Source organism: Argiope bruennichi, chromosome X1 (assembly GCF_947563725.1).
Source record: "Argiope bruennichi chromosome X1, qqArgBrue1.1, whole genome shotgun sequence".
Classification (NCBI taxonomy): Eukaryota; Metazoa; Arthropoda; class Arachnida; order Araneae; family Araneidae; genus Argiope; species Argiope bruennichi.
The window spans coordinates 15,191,750-15,205,210 of NC_079162.1; the positions used below are offsets into that span (position 1 = coordinate 15,191,750).

Sequence of the window (13,461 nt, forward strand, 5' to 3'; positions counted from 1 at the left end):
TAATTTAAAAAAATTTTAAAATGTCATAATAAAAAAGAAAGTATCTAACTATTATCTATCTATTTGATTATTCTTTTTCCTTCTTTTATCACCCACATCGACTCAGTCTAGCTGGTTGGGCGTAAGGCCCGGACCGGATCGGTGGAAAGTCAAATTCTTTTATACATAATGCATTCACAAATGGGCGGAAATTATTTACAAAAACACACAAATTGAATAAAAAATATTATAAACAGTATAAATAAAATAATAATTACTGAGATTGATTTAGATGCCAATTTACCAATCACAGATTAAAAGATAAATGAATTATTTACATAGAATCAGTTTATTCAATAGGCGCCAGGGTGATTTACAATGAACTTGTGGGTTTACAAAATGCCAATCTATTCATTTTTACAACTATTGAAAGCAAAAATTCATTAAAAATCTAAAACAAGACAAAAAAAAAAACCGAAAATCGTGAGAAAAAAAATAATCGCACAAGTATTAGTTTCACTCCAATTAGAATACTTTTCTAGAAGTGACTATCAATAAAACACTTAGTACAACCAGGCACACAATTTGCCATTAAAACTGATTAAATATAAAAATATTTTTATTTCAGAACAATTAAAACTAAACATCTTTTGATAAAAGAGAGATCAGTTCGAGTCCGGGATCCGAAAAGAGAGGCAGCTAAATATCAAAGTGTGTTGCTTTTATTTAACGGCAGAGAGATCCTTTCGTAAAAATAATTACGATTTAATGTAAGATTAATATCTAATCTTTGATAAGAAATCAATTTTAAGTTTCAAACTTAAGTGAATAAAAGATGGAGATCGAACAGAAATAACTCTAAAATGTTCAGTGTTTTAACACGTACTTAAGAGCTTTTCAAATTTTGGAATGGGTTTATATTCGCATGTATATGAGCACTGGAACTCAAAAACGCAACAATTTCAACAAAGGAAATTCAGTGGACGTAGATAAAATTGTAGAAATGCGAAGAATTTTAGATTGAATCGAAGGAAAAGAAGATGTCTTCTTCTATTCACGATTAATGTCAAGTCGAATAAGTCGAAGATCTGACGGCATTTTTAAAACTCATCACAAGAGTCACTAAAGTTGACCAACTGGGCGTATGCTCGAGCTTTGGCGACAAGTGGAGCCGTTTACCGGGCTACTTTTTACGCAAAACAGAAACTACTACAACATTATAAAGCCTACTCCAATTAATTACGTGTATTCCCAAGTCCAAAATAACTTAGAGAAGAAATAATTATAAGTTATGCCTGCTACATCTATACTTATATAAAGCTCAATGTGTGTGTGTGTGTGTGTGTGTGTGTGTGTGTGTGTGTGTGTGTGTGTGTGTGTGTGTGTGTGTGTGTGTGTGTGTGTGTTGGCGCTCTACAGAAAAGACCATTTGACCTACAGCTACCAAATTTGGTACGTGCATACCTTGGAGGTCGGGAATGGGCCCCCCGGGGTCCCTTTTTTGAAATTTTAATTAGAATTTTAATTATTAATTTAAAAAAAATCTTCATTTCCCCACCGCCAAATGAGTAAGGCTTCGGCATTTTTTTCCCACTCTAATGCGGCTTAGGCTTAACATTTTTCGGCCGATTATTTCAAACGATTCTGTTTAATTTCTTAATGTTTGATGCATTTAAAATTAAACGTTGTTAATGAATTGATCTCTCAGATTCATTCTGAAGTACTTTTGAATTAAAATAAACCAGAATAAAGGAAATTAAAAATGTCTAATCTGCATAGCGTTACCCTAACTGGCGTAGAAAAATTCACGAAATTGCGTTACCGTAACTGGCGTTGAAAATTCACGCATGCGCATTGTGTTCTGATTGTTGACAATATTATCAACGGATGATTCTTGATTTAAATTATTTTTAGGTTAGTTGTATGCTTTTGTAATTAAATTGTATTTATGTTAGTTTAAGTTCATCGTTTTTTAAGTAATTTTTTTACCTGTTTTCGACCGATTATTTTAAACGATTCTGTTTATTTTCTTAGTGTTTGATGCATTTACAATGAAACATTGTTAGTTAATAGACCTGCTCATGATGAATCTGAAAAAATTGTGTTGACAAATTCTTGAGATATTACATAAATTAAGAAAGATATTCTTTAGTGCCCATAAAGTTTAAAGGCTCAGTGACTCTGTTTTCCGTAATCATATTACAAAAAAAAAATGCTTTGTTTCAGTAAAAAATATTATTAAATTAATTGCAGATTAACCATTTCCACTTTAATTTAAAGCATAAATTCTACGGGAGCTAACAGAAAATTAGAGAGATACAGATTACATTATGACTGAAGGCCTTTATAATATTATGAGTGAATTAAAATTTGAAATTTTAAAATATTTTAATGAAGAAGCTATTAAAGTAGGAATTACATAAAATATTTTTAATTATTAAAATTTTAACGAGCATTAAGATTGGCGAACCGGCTGGTCGCTAAGGCGGCTAGTTAACAATAAGTATTAAGTTATTACAGTAACAGAATTGAAAATAGAAAATTTATTCGTTGTACATTTATTTGAATATCCCGACTGCGATTAGCACTGAAATATTCAATTTTATATTTTTTACAAGAGTTTTTTTTTGTTTGTTTGCTTAGTAACGTTTTAATATATAATTTGTTCTGGTCGGAATAAGATTCGTGCTTTTATTTCATTGAGAAGAAATGCTTATTAAGCAATAAACTATTATATTTTTTGCAATTTTGCTGAAATCAAATTAATGAGAATAAAATTACATTATTTTTTATTAATATTAACGTGATAAAAGTTATATTATTAAGATATGAAGAGATGTTCTATATGTTCCCTTCTGGTGCTAAAAATTAAAGATTTTATTTCGGGAATGAATTCGTATTTTCGTATTTTTGAAATGAATTTCTTATTTCCTATTGGACCCAGTCTATATTTGTACCCGGGCTGCTGAAAATAATAACAGTGATTTTGAACGTCTATGTATTGCTTTCATATAAGGATTATGAATATCGTGAGAAAATAGTTGAAATTCTAAACCCTGAATTAAAAGTTAGTTATTTTCCGCTGAGTAAGAGATCAGAATTAATCCTTTGTTTGATTTTTCTGAAATATTTAAACTGATTCCATCGCCTAGACAATTAAATAAAGATAATATTTAACTTTATTTTAAAGGCTTTTAGCTTTTGTCTTATGTTGAGTAAATTAAGTTTTAAAAATAGTAACTTGTTCGTAGTAGTAACTTGTTTAAGAAAAGTTCGCTATATATGGTATTGGTTATTCGTCGAACATTATATGTTATTCTCTAATTATGACGCATTTTTAATACCGGATTTAAATTAACATTTCCAAATTACAATAAACTAAATTAAGCAACAAAATATTTAAAATAACTTGAAAATTTTATTAATAAATTTAAATTTTTTTAGAAAGTTTTAGACTTAGATGCTGCTGGAATTAGACATCACGAATAATTCATTGCCGTAATAAAACTAGTCTGTTGGGATCAAACTTACTTAAATATATAGTTTCGAGCACAGCACTATCTTTTAAATAAAACGTTTTATAATAATAGATGGAAAAGGTATAGAGTTGATATAGAATTTTTTTTGAAAATTTACTTTTATTAGTGTATCAAAAAGTTTTATTTTTTAATTTTAATTATTTTTTACTTTTTGTTTGATTTATAACTCATTACTACAAATATAAGGTAAAAATTGAAATGAATTTTTTTCTCTGATTACTACCCGGTGACAAATAAAAATTAATCGATTAATTGATAATAAAGTTCTGAAAATATTAAAATAATGTACATTGTCACCAAAATTTATGCAGTTGAAGAGTACTGAATTTCAAAACTCTAGCATAGCAAAAAGTGTCTGAAAACTTTATTGCAAAATTATACTATACTATCATAAAATAAGCTAAAATTTAAAAAAAAAAAAGATTTTCTCAAAAAAATGTATACAAATCGAAAGCAATTTTAAACGAATCAGAGTATGTCAATATAAATCTACATAATCTAAATTTAGATAATTTCATCTCACCATGGGAATATGCCTATGAATACGATATGCAAAGCCAATTTTCCTGTTGGCGATCACTGTAAATAATAACTAAATAATCTCTGACATTTCAATCAAATTCAACTATCTGAAAAATAGACAAACAGTTTTGGTTGCAGAAAAGGGAATTTTTTTCATTAATTGTATTCCAAACACCTCCTCTTAAAATAACCTTGTATAATACCAAATGTAGATAAGATTTTGTGATTTTGTTTCTATTTAATGTTATAACTATTGATGTAATGTAGCCTCATTCTTGACTGAACAGAAAAAAAGCTACAAAATTCATATCAATGTGATTATTCATTAATTTACACGCTAAAAATTTGTCTTCCAGAAGAAAAATTGTTTTAGAGAAGAAATAGAAAAATCACTTACTTTTTCTTTACGTGAGATCACAGACTCTTTCGTTTTATTTGGCAGAAGTTTGTTTCAAGAGATAAATGATCAAGTTACAAAAAATGGACTGTGACATATTTCACTGAGATTTCAAGTGATTTTTTAATTATGATAATCTGTGTTTGAATAATCAGTTCAATCAATTAACAAGTTAATAATCAGTTCAATCAATTAACAAGTTAATAATCAGTTCAATCAATTAACAAGTTAATAATCAGTTCAGTCATACATATCAATTAAATATCCTCTAACATTTTTCTATATTCTTAGCCCTTTCAACAACATTACCATTATAACAAAATTAAAACTGACTATAATATTGAAATTTGTTTTTATGCCATGTTTCTAACTAACTAAACCATCCACAGTATATATTCATAAATTGTAATCATTTTTTGTGCACACATTGACAACAATAAAATATTTTTCTTCTTATATTTAATTATTTATTTATTATACTAAATTTTGAAATGTTGCTTATTTTGTCCAATCTAATATATTAAATTATTAATCAGTTTTCCTTTTATTCTTAAACCTTTATGGTTTTTAGGTGCAGAGTTAGCGATAAAACATTTTACTCCTTTCATATGTAGCCAAATAATTTGAATAATTTCGATAAAAATGGAATAAAAACTGCTTATTCATTCGAAATAAGAAAAATTAGTAGCATTTAATGCATTCAATATCCAAGAACAAACTATTTTAAAAAGTACTAATGGCTATTATGTATTTTCAGTTAGATCTTTTACTATAATTAAATGGTTTTTTCACAATACAGTGTATTAAAATAGATTAATTATAGAAGTAAAAAATAATAATATTGTGTATTATAATTATAATTTTGTATTAAAATTTATTATATATGTATAATAATTAGTTATATAGTGTATTATAATTTTTTTTTCTTTTAACAAGTAATCTATTTTGAAAAGGAAGATTTCTAAAGAGAAGAAATAGTCAATTTTTTGAAAGAGAATAAACATTTCGTTTTCAAATACTAGATAATTACAAAGAAAATGAAACAAAAAAAATTGATAAGATCTCTTAATAGAAGATCTTATTTACCTGCAACAATTTACCAATCTAAGATGTAAAGAAGGGTCCTCCCTTCAGTTGATTAACTCCTCTTAAGTTTGTGAATTCGTTCTATATTTGGAGGGAAGATCTAAATTCTTTCATTGATTATAATGTGATTTTATTTAAAATTGCTTTTCTAATTGTTTTATGAAGTTATTCAGTAAAATTATTATATTATTTTATAGTTACAGAAGTCTATATTCATCATTCATTCATAATCATATAAATATATCGTAATTTTGAACCGATGATCAACATAAATAAATAAATAAACCGTTTTCCTTTTTTTTCCAATTTTTACATACTTTTATTTAATTTGACTTTTTTCATTCTAGTGAAAATAGAATTCTATAATGTTTTTTTTTTTTTTTTTTTTTTTTTTTTTTTGCTCATTTTCTGATGTGCTCGAATCTTGACATAAGCTTCACTTGTGCATTCTCGACGATAAAATACATCTTTAATATTTTCAAAACTTGACTATATTTAATTAAGAGTGGAAACCAACTGAAAGTAAATTGGAATAAAAGTGGGAACTATTTGAAAGTAAATTTGAAAAAAAAAATATTTCAGGATTCCATGATAATTATAATAATGAATTATAAATTATGAAACAAAATTTCGAAAATAAATAAAACAAATTCTCTTTTAAATATGCTGCTAAAAGTAGGTTTCAAAGACTATTTTTCTTAAATTTATTTTCTCGTGGAATATATCCGTGCTACAGCCATTTTTTAAATAATTAATTACTGTAAAACAAAGCACAGGGAACTAAAGCACAGGGAACAATCGAAATAATATTGAAGCAAAGTAGTTGCGATAAGATAAAAAATAAGTTCGGCAAACAAAGTTTTTCTTAAAAGTCTAAAATTCAAAATTACAAAAATATGTTGTTGTTTTTATGTATTCAAAATATAAATAAGATAAATATAAATATAAATAAATATAAATCATCGGAACTTTTCAACCTCATTTAGTTATTTAATGTAAAAAGAACTAAGCGACTACTGTTTTATAACAAATAAGTCTCTTAAAGTATTGTATGTAATATTAAAGACAGGTTTATTTTAAATTTTTGAGCACAAATTCTCATGATTTATTGGTTTGTGCAAATTTAACTCAAAAAGATTAAATTTTATGCCAAGTTTTTGTAAAACTCAGATTGACTAATCAGCTGATGGATTATAATAATTCCGAAATCCTTAAATAGACTATTTCTGAATTTTTTTACTCCATTCTATTAAGTCATTTAATTTTCATTCGCTTAAACAAAGTATACGGTGCGGAATTCCCAAAAACCTCAAATTTCACACCACACCAATAATTTCTTCCGAAATGCTAGAATTTTAAGAGCCCAAAATCCTCCAAAGCTTTTAATTTATTGAGCGGATATCGCTCCTTAAATTAATCTCGAAATATTTAAAATTAACAATATTATTTAAATTTCAAGGACAATTCAAAGATGCGCGTTTTGGCGTCTTAAGGAATTTCGTTAAGAATACTCTGTTCCCAAGCTCCAATCAGGCAGTATTTTTCGTTTAATGCGTGAGAATCTGTTATCTAATAAAAGAGATTTCTTGCTTACCATGGAATATTAAAATATTTTATCCCACACAGAGATGTTTGACACTAAATTTTCATTCTTTTTTTTTCCCCCATCTGACTAACGATTGATTTGTAACCTACGTAAATTTGCGTAAATGGAGACTAACACAGCAGCGCAAAAAGTTTGTGATCTGAATAAATGAGCACCAGAGTTGCTCTAATTATGGATCAGCTATTTGTTGCGAAATCAGAGCAATGGAATACTAGGGAGGTATTAAAATATTCAGAGAGTGGGGGTTCGCTGCATTGGATATCCATCCAATAATTCCTCGTTTCTCCTGGTGACTTTGGCGATTTCTTTGGCGAAACGGACGGCACCTCACTAATGGCAACCCCTTTCATTGGAGTTAGGCGATGCAAACGCGACGGGTCATGGGCTCGACCCGGTCCCTCTAAGCCGTTTGCTACGCCCCCTTTCCTACCAAATAGTCAAATCAAGAATTCTTTCTACGTTTATACCAAATGACTTGCAAGATTTTCTAACTTCGTTCCTTTAGTGTCTAGTCAGTTGAGTCCCCGTGACGTTTCTTTGTATTTTATGGTGATCTTAGTATCATCGTTTCTATGTTCGAGTGCCTTTAACGAAGGGGGAAGTTCCACAGAGAAACGCCCAAGGGAGGCCTGAAGTTCCGTTTCTCTCAGCACTTTTGAGGTGGACTGCACACAATCCCTATCGGAAGACCTCTAGGAATTGACTTCTTTTTATCAGTAAGTAGTTTCTTCCATGGATAAGAGTAATCTCTCATTTCAACCGAGAGTGCATGGGATATTAAACACATATTAAGTTATTAGCATTCTTCTTTTCCAGTAAGTAGCCCACACAAAAAATCTTCGTTTTTCCTTAACGCACTTTTTTCGCTTTATTTAGAAACTTTTCTAGCATATTTTTTGGAACATGGAACACAATGAAGAGTTAGTATGCTTCAGATCTTTAGAATACTTGATAATATTTTCCAACATGAGTAAGTAATAAGAGATATCTCCCTTTATTATACAATGGATCATTTGACTAGGTATGAAGCATTCGGAGCAAATGATACAGGGGAAAATGAGTGATTTTTAACTGTAAGTACTGTGGGATTCAGAAAGAATGGAATTTCATTCTTTCTTTTTTAAATATTGAATACTGACGAGAAAGACTAGTGGATTTAAGTAGAGTAAATCATTATTTTTTATTTCATATATATACACACACAAATATTTATGAATTGTAAAAGTTCTAATTCAATGGATACATCTATAAATCAAAGAAATTTCTGTAAATATGATTTAATCAGTAAGTATTTTGATATATACATATTTGTATTGATAAGATGTATTTCAGTATATTTTTTGCACATCATTCATATGTGAGAAAATTAAATGGGGATTCATAATAGCTGCAATATATCAATGCCAAAAATATAACGAAAAAGTGTTTCTTACTTATTTATAAATTGTTACTATTATGTTTACTTCCACTCGTTTCGTTTTCGTATGTTTAAATGTTCTTCGAAAATATGCTCGAATGCTAAAAAAAAAATTCCATTCTGATTATGGGAGAAATATTTTACAGAAATTTAAAAATATATATATATTAAATGGCGGTCTTTTTAATGATAAGAAGTTGAATCATATATGAAATGGTACATAATCTCATTTCTACATCTTTAAAAAGGAGCTTTGATGAAAAACCAACATGCAAGAAAAATAAATCGAAACCAAATAAATTTTGTTGTAAGAAAAACAACTATCGTATCGCGTTGTTCCTTTTCTTTATCGATAGGTGCAGAGATAAACTCTTTCCTTAGTTTTGCGCAGACGAGACTGATATTTCGTAGAAGCATCAGTCAAATATCAGTGAATTTAGGGATCTAAATCGCTGTATCCGCTGATATCTTCTCTCGCTCTCTCTGAAATTTATCTTCTGTTTTGAAAATAATATTCTTATGGGAAAATCTTACAAAGGAAAGGATAATTTTTGGACGAATATTCCTGTTTCTTTGAAATACAAATCTCAAAAAACTTTTGTTTTAGATCAGAATATATGATGATGAATCCGAAGATTATTAATGAAAAGAATAACGATGTAATGTCGTATTATCTAAGATACCTATTTATATATTTTTTACTAGTGGATTTAAAATGAAGGCTATCTTATCACTTTACTGAGTGGGAGAAATTCAATTTCCTCTCTCTCCTAAGGATAATGTATTGATAAAAGAAAAAACGAGATATGGGGTTTTTGGCGGATTTTCAGTGCATCACCTATTTATTTGAAGCCTTTAAAATAAATCATTCAAAAAAAGCAGTTTGTAAAAGCAGTAAAAAAGCTTTGTAAGATTTTCCTCTCGAATCTTTTTGTTTCCTTTGTCTCAAATGTGAAATGAAATCTTTGATTGCTGAATTAATTTTAGATTACAGAAAAATAATTTCCATGGATATTAATTTAAAACAATTATTAGATAAAATATTCTTTCGTTATTTCATGTGTAGCTAAAATATTAATTTATTATCCTAATAGTACTTACAGGATTTAAAAGTTTAAAAAGTTTTATAAAATAAATAATTAAAAGTTTAATAAATAATAAACGCTCCAAACAGATATATTTTATGAATATAGTAGAAAGTAAATCGTCAAAGGCTGAGCATTGAATCAAATAAAGGGTTACAAGATTATATTTTGTTTCTGGCTTTTGTGAATAAAAACATTTCCATAGAACTACCGATGTTTTCACAGATGAAATAAACTTTTATCATTAAATAAACTTTCGAATGAACGTCAAGTTTGAATGTAAAGGAAAGTTACATTTTCGAAATTCATTTTTAATATCAATATACTCCGATACCTTATATCGAAGAGCATATTATTCAGAAATCGTATAATTTTATCCCCAAAATATGAAATAATAAGATATGGAAATGAGATATGAAACAAATGTGATTTTTAGAATTCATTTTATGTGAAGCAATTCCCATCAACTTGTACATATCCGACATCATTTTATTTTCACTATAATTTACGAAAGATTAAAATATAGAGGATTATATGTTTTTCAAACCGAAATGTTTTTTTTAAATCAATTCCTTTCATTAAATTATTTATTCAATTTTTGGTATTTAGGACAATAATGTTCGTCTTACATGTTGGAGGATATTTTTATGTCATTACTACCAAATATTCCATAAACATAAATCAGAGAATATAAATTATTAATTATTTTTAACATCTTCTCAAATATATTAACAACTGAAGTTATTATTAATCCCAGCAGCCACTATTTTCTAGGTTTTTTTATGTTAATGGAAATTTTAGAGTTTTAAAATACATAAGTATCCTTTTTATATTCAATATTTGTTTGTAGAAGCTATATTCAAGTTAAATTTACTGATAACTGTCAGTTAGTGAAAAAAAATTTGAAAGTCTCCGTGTTAAAAAATAATCGGTCTTTACTTTGACACATTCATTGCGTTAACGATAATCTTGCAATATCCTGACACATTGATTGTCATTTCATCTCTCTTCCATTTATCTCCTTTGCCATTCTCTAAAAGTTGTGTGTTTTTTAAGTTTAGCTGTCGTACAGCATCGGAAGAAATTAGGATGTTACGATACTGTAAAGATTAGAAAAATCTCGCTTGTGTGTAAATCTATTATTTCCAACTAAATCGTATTATTCGAATTTTATTATTATTTAGCAAAATCTCATTGAACGGATTAACAAATGATAAGTTATTCGGTCAGTTTCATTAGAATAAGACATCACATTCTATTGTTTCGACATAAGTTGAATATAAAAATATCTTTATCATTAGTAAAATGCCGAAGATGCGAAAATCTTAAATGATTATGGTATTTAAATATCAGCGAAAACTATTTTCTATTGAGTTATTCAACATCATTTTTGAATTCGATTCTCATTTGTAATAAGAATGCACTTTTTTTATTTCAGTTTCCTATTCTCAACAGATTTATTTTTATCAGATTCTACCAGAAGCGTTGGTACCAGTAATATTCTAATAATAAAATCAGTAATCATTATGCCATATATGATTTAAAAATTTATATTTAAAGTGATAAATTTAAATTTCAGTTTTCGCATTAGTTCTGTATTTGCTTGCACTTCGAAAGGGATTGTCATTTTTTTCCTTTTTCATAAATTCTTTTGTTTAACGGGAATTTTTTCATTTTTATTACGATCAATTTTTCGCTCTCTTCTTGATGTGCTAGAATTTTGAAATTGTACATAATTATGTATTCTTGATGATATTGCGCTATTTTAATATTCTCAGAATCACAGTTTATCTATTAATTTTGATTTTATACGAGTGGCTCCATTTTGCATTACATTTAAGAAAAATTGATTTTAAGATTCTATAATATTTGTAATAATGAATTATGATTTAAAGACTAAAAAGTCTATTGAAATAAAGAAAATTCTATATATAAAGGTATATTTTCAAAATATGTTTCTGATAAATTTCTATTGTGGGAGTTTGGTATATCAATATAAAATGTGTCTTTAGATCTTAATAACTTTGAATTTGGTCAATGGAACGTAGTAATAATAGATCAACAAATTTTACGGAATAATTTAACATTTAAATAAAAAAATGGGAAAAAAATATTAAAATATTCAGAGAATGTTTTTTACATGAAATGAAATATGCACTTGATATTTAAATGAGTAAAAGAATTAGAAACTACAAAAATTTGCGATCAAACTAAGGGAAACAAAATAAAAATGAAATGAATGTTATCAAATAATAACATAAAACAATAACGATGTCATTTTCCCTTTTAAAATTTGACTGAGAAAATTATTTTTTTTAAATTTGAATTCCTCTTTTTTGAGTATTTCCTACAAGATTTCTATAAAAAATATAACAGAAAACGATAATGATTGGAACAAAAATGAATTTGTTAAAATTTTAAGTTGAATAATATATTTCATTTCATACTATTTTGTAAATTTTCTTCATTCATTCATTAGTTCAGTTCATTCTTTAGTGACTATTTGGTTCAAAAACATATTTTTTAAATGCCATGTAAAAAATGTAACTATTCATGAAAGTCCTCTCAGAAAAAAACGAGACAATTTTTAACTGTATTCCGCCAAGTTGATGTCTACGTTGGAATATATACATTTTTTTCAATACAATGATTGCTTTCGTTTTAATGACGGCTGTGTCAGGAGAAGAAAAAATATTCTTTGTAGTTTGTGACTAGCAAGGAACAGAAAATTTAAAAATATGACTAATTTTTTCTACCTTGTTTTTTTAAATATGTTTTTTACTCGGTGGTTACAATTATAGTAACCCTATTTATATAGAGTTGTTCGTATTTTCATGAAACTTGTTATATATGTTTTTTGGATTATAGGAAAAAGAAATTTGAATAAAAATTGATAATTGAAATTTCAATCACTCGATAAAAAGATGGCACGTAAAGAACAAAGAAAAAAAAAGCACAGATTTGAAACACAAAACTTAATTAAATAACATCGTTTGTTCAGTGTGCATCGCATTTGCATCAATCACGTGTTCAACGACAACGCGAAAAGTTTTTGAGGAATTGCAGTAAGATAGCTTTTTGTTTTGATAGAAACCGCCTGATTTCTCCACAGGCGCGATCATCCAGGAATCAGTACAACAAGGACTCCAGTATGAAGAAAGAGGAGACCAAACAATCGGAAAATGCCACGAAGTTACCCGATCATCTTCAAGTGAAGTCGAAGCAGTTTTTTTCCCCCACTTTTCGGACAATATGGGATGTTACACCATTTTGCATAAAGACAGTAGTGCTTAAACATTTGCGTTCTTGTAATTGTTCCTTAAAAAAAAAAAAAGAATGAAACCAGCAGTAAATTCACACCATACAGTAATGTAATCAGAATCCAATGGCTTCTCATCTACCACGTTGAGACATGTAGTATCCATATGTGACAATTCTGAGAATTAACTGCTTTGTATAGGGTAAAATGAAATTCATCTGACCACAAAATGTGTCACTTTTAAAGGCTACTCAGGGCAAAATCCGATAAGCAAAATCAATATATTGTTCCGGGTCTTGAAGGTGCAGATTTTGTAACACCTTCTGTGAATATCAATTCAAAATAGATGGAAGAACTTTTCGAATCGTAAACAACAAAGGAAGAGAAGTGACACCGTCCGAGTACTTGTCGAAGAATATTTGGAACCAGATGCTGTTTCAATCACAGCGACTTCTTCCACTATTTCATTTGAAATCCGTTCCTGTCCTCTTCCTGGTAGCACATTCGACTTCCAATTTAGCAATAATATTTTTCTATCCATTCTTCGATTAAGCCTCAATATTTTCACAGT

The 13,461-nt window shown here is 27.9% G+C and overlaps 1 protein-coding gene across 2 annotated transcripts in view; it reads left to right on the plus strand.

The window, feature by feature from the left end:
• Positions 1-7,499: 7,499 nt before the first annotated feature.
• LOC129959126 (rho GTPase-activating protein 100F-like) overlaps positions 7,500-13,461 on the plus strand; it is a 112,926-nt gene continuing 106,964 nt past the window's right edge. For both annotated transcript variants that reach the window (XM_056071946.1, XM_056071947.1), the window contains exon 1: positions 7,500-7,845. The gene's annotated coding sequence lies outside the window, so the exon portion shown is untranslated. The remainder of the gene's footprint in view (positions 7,846-13,461) is intronic.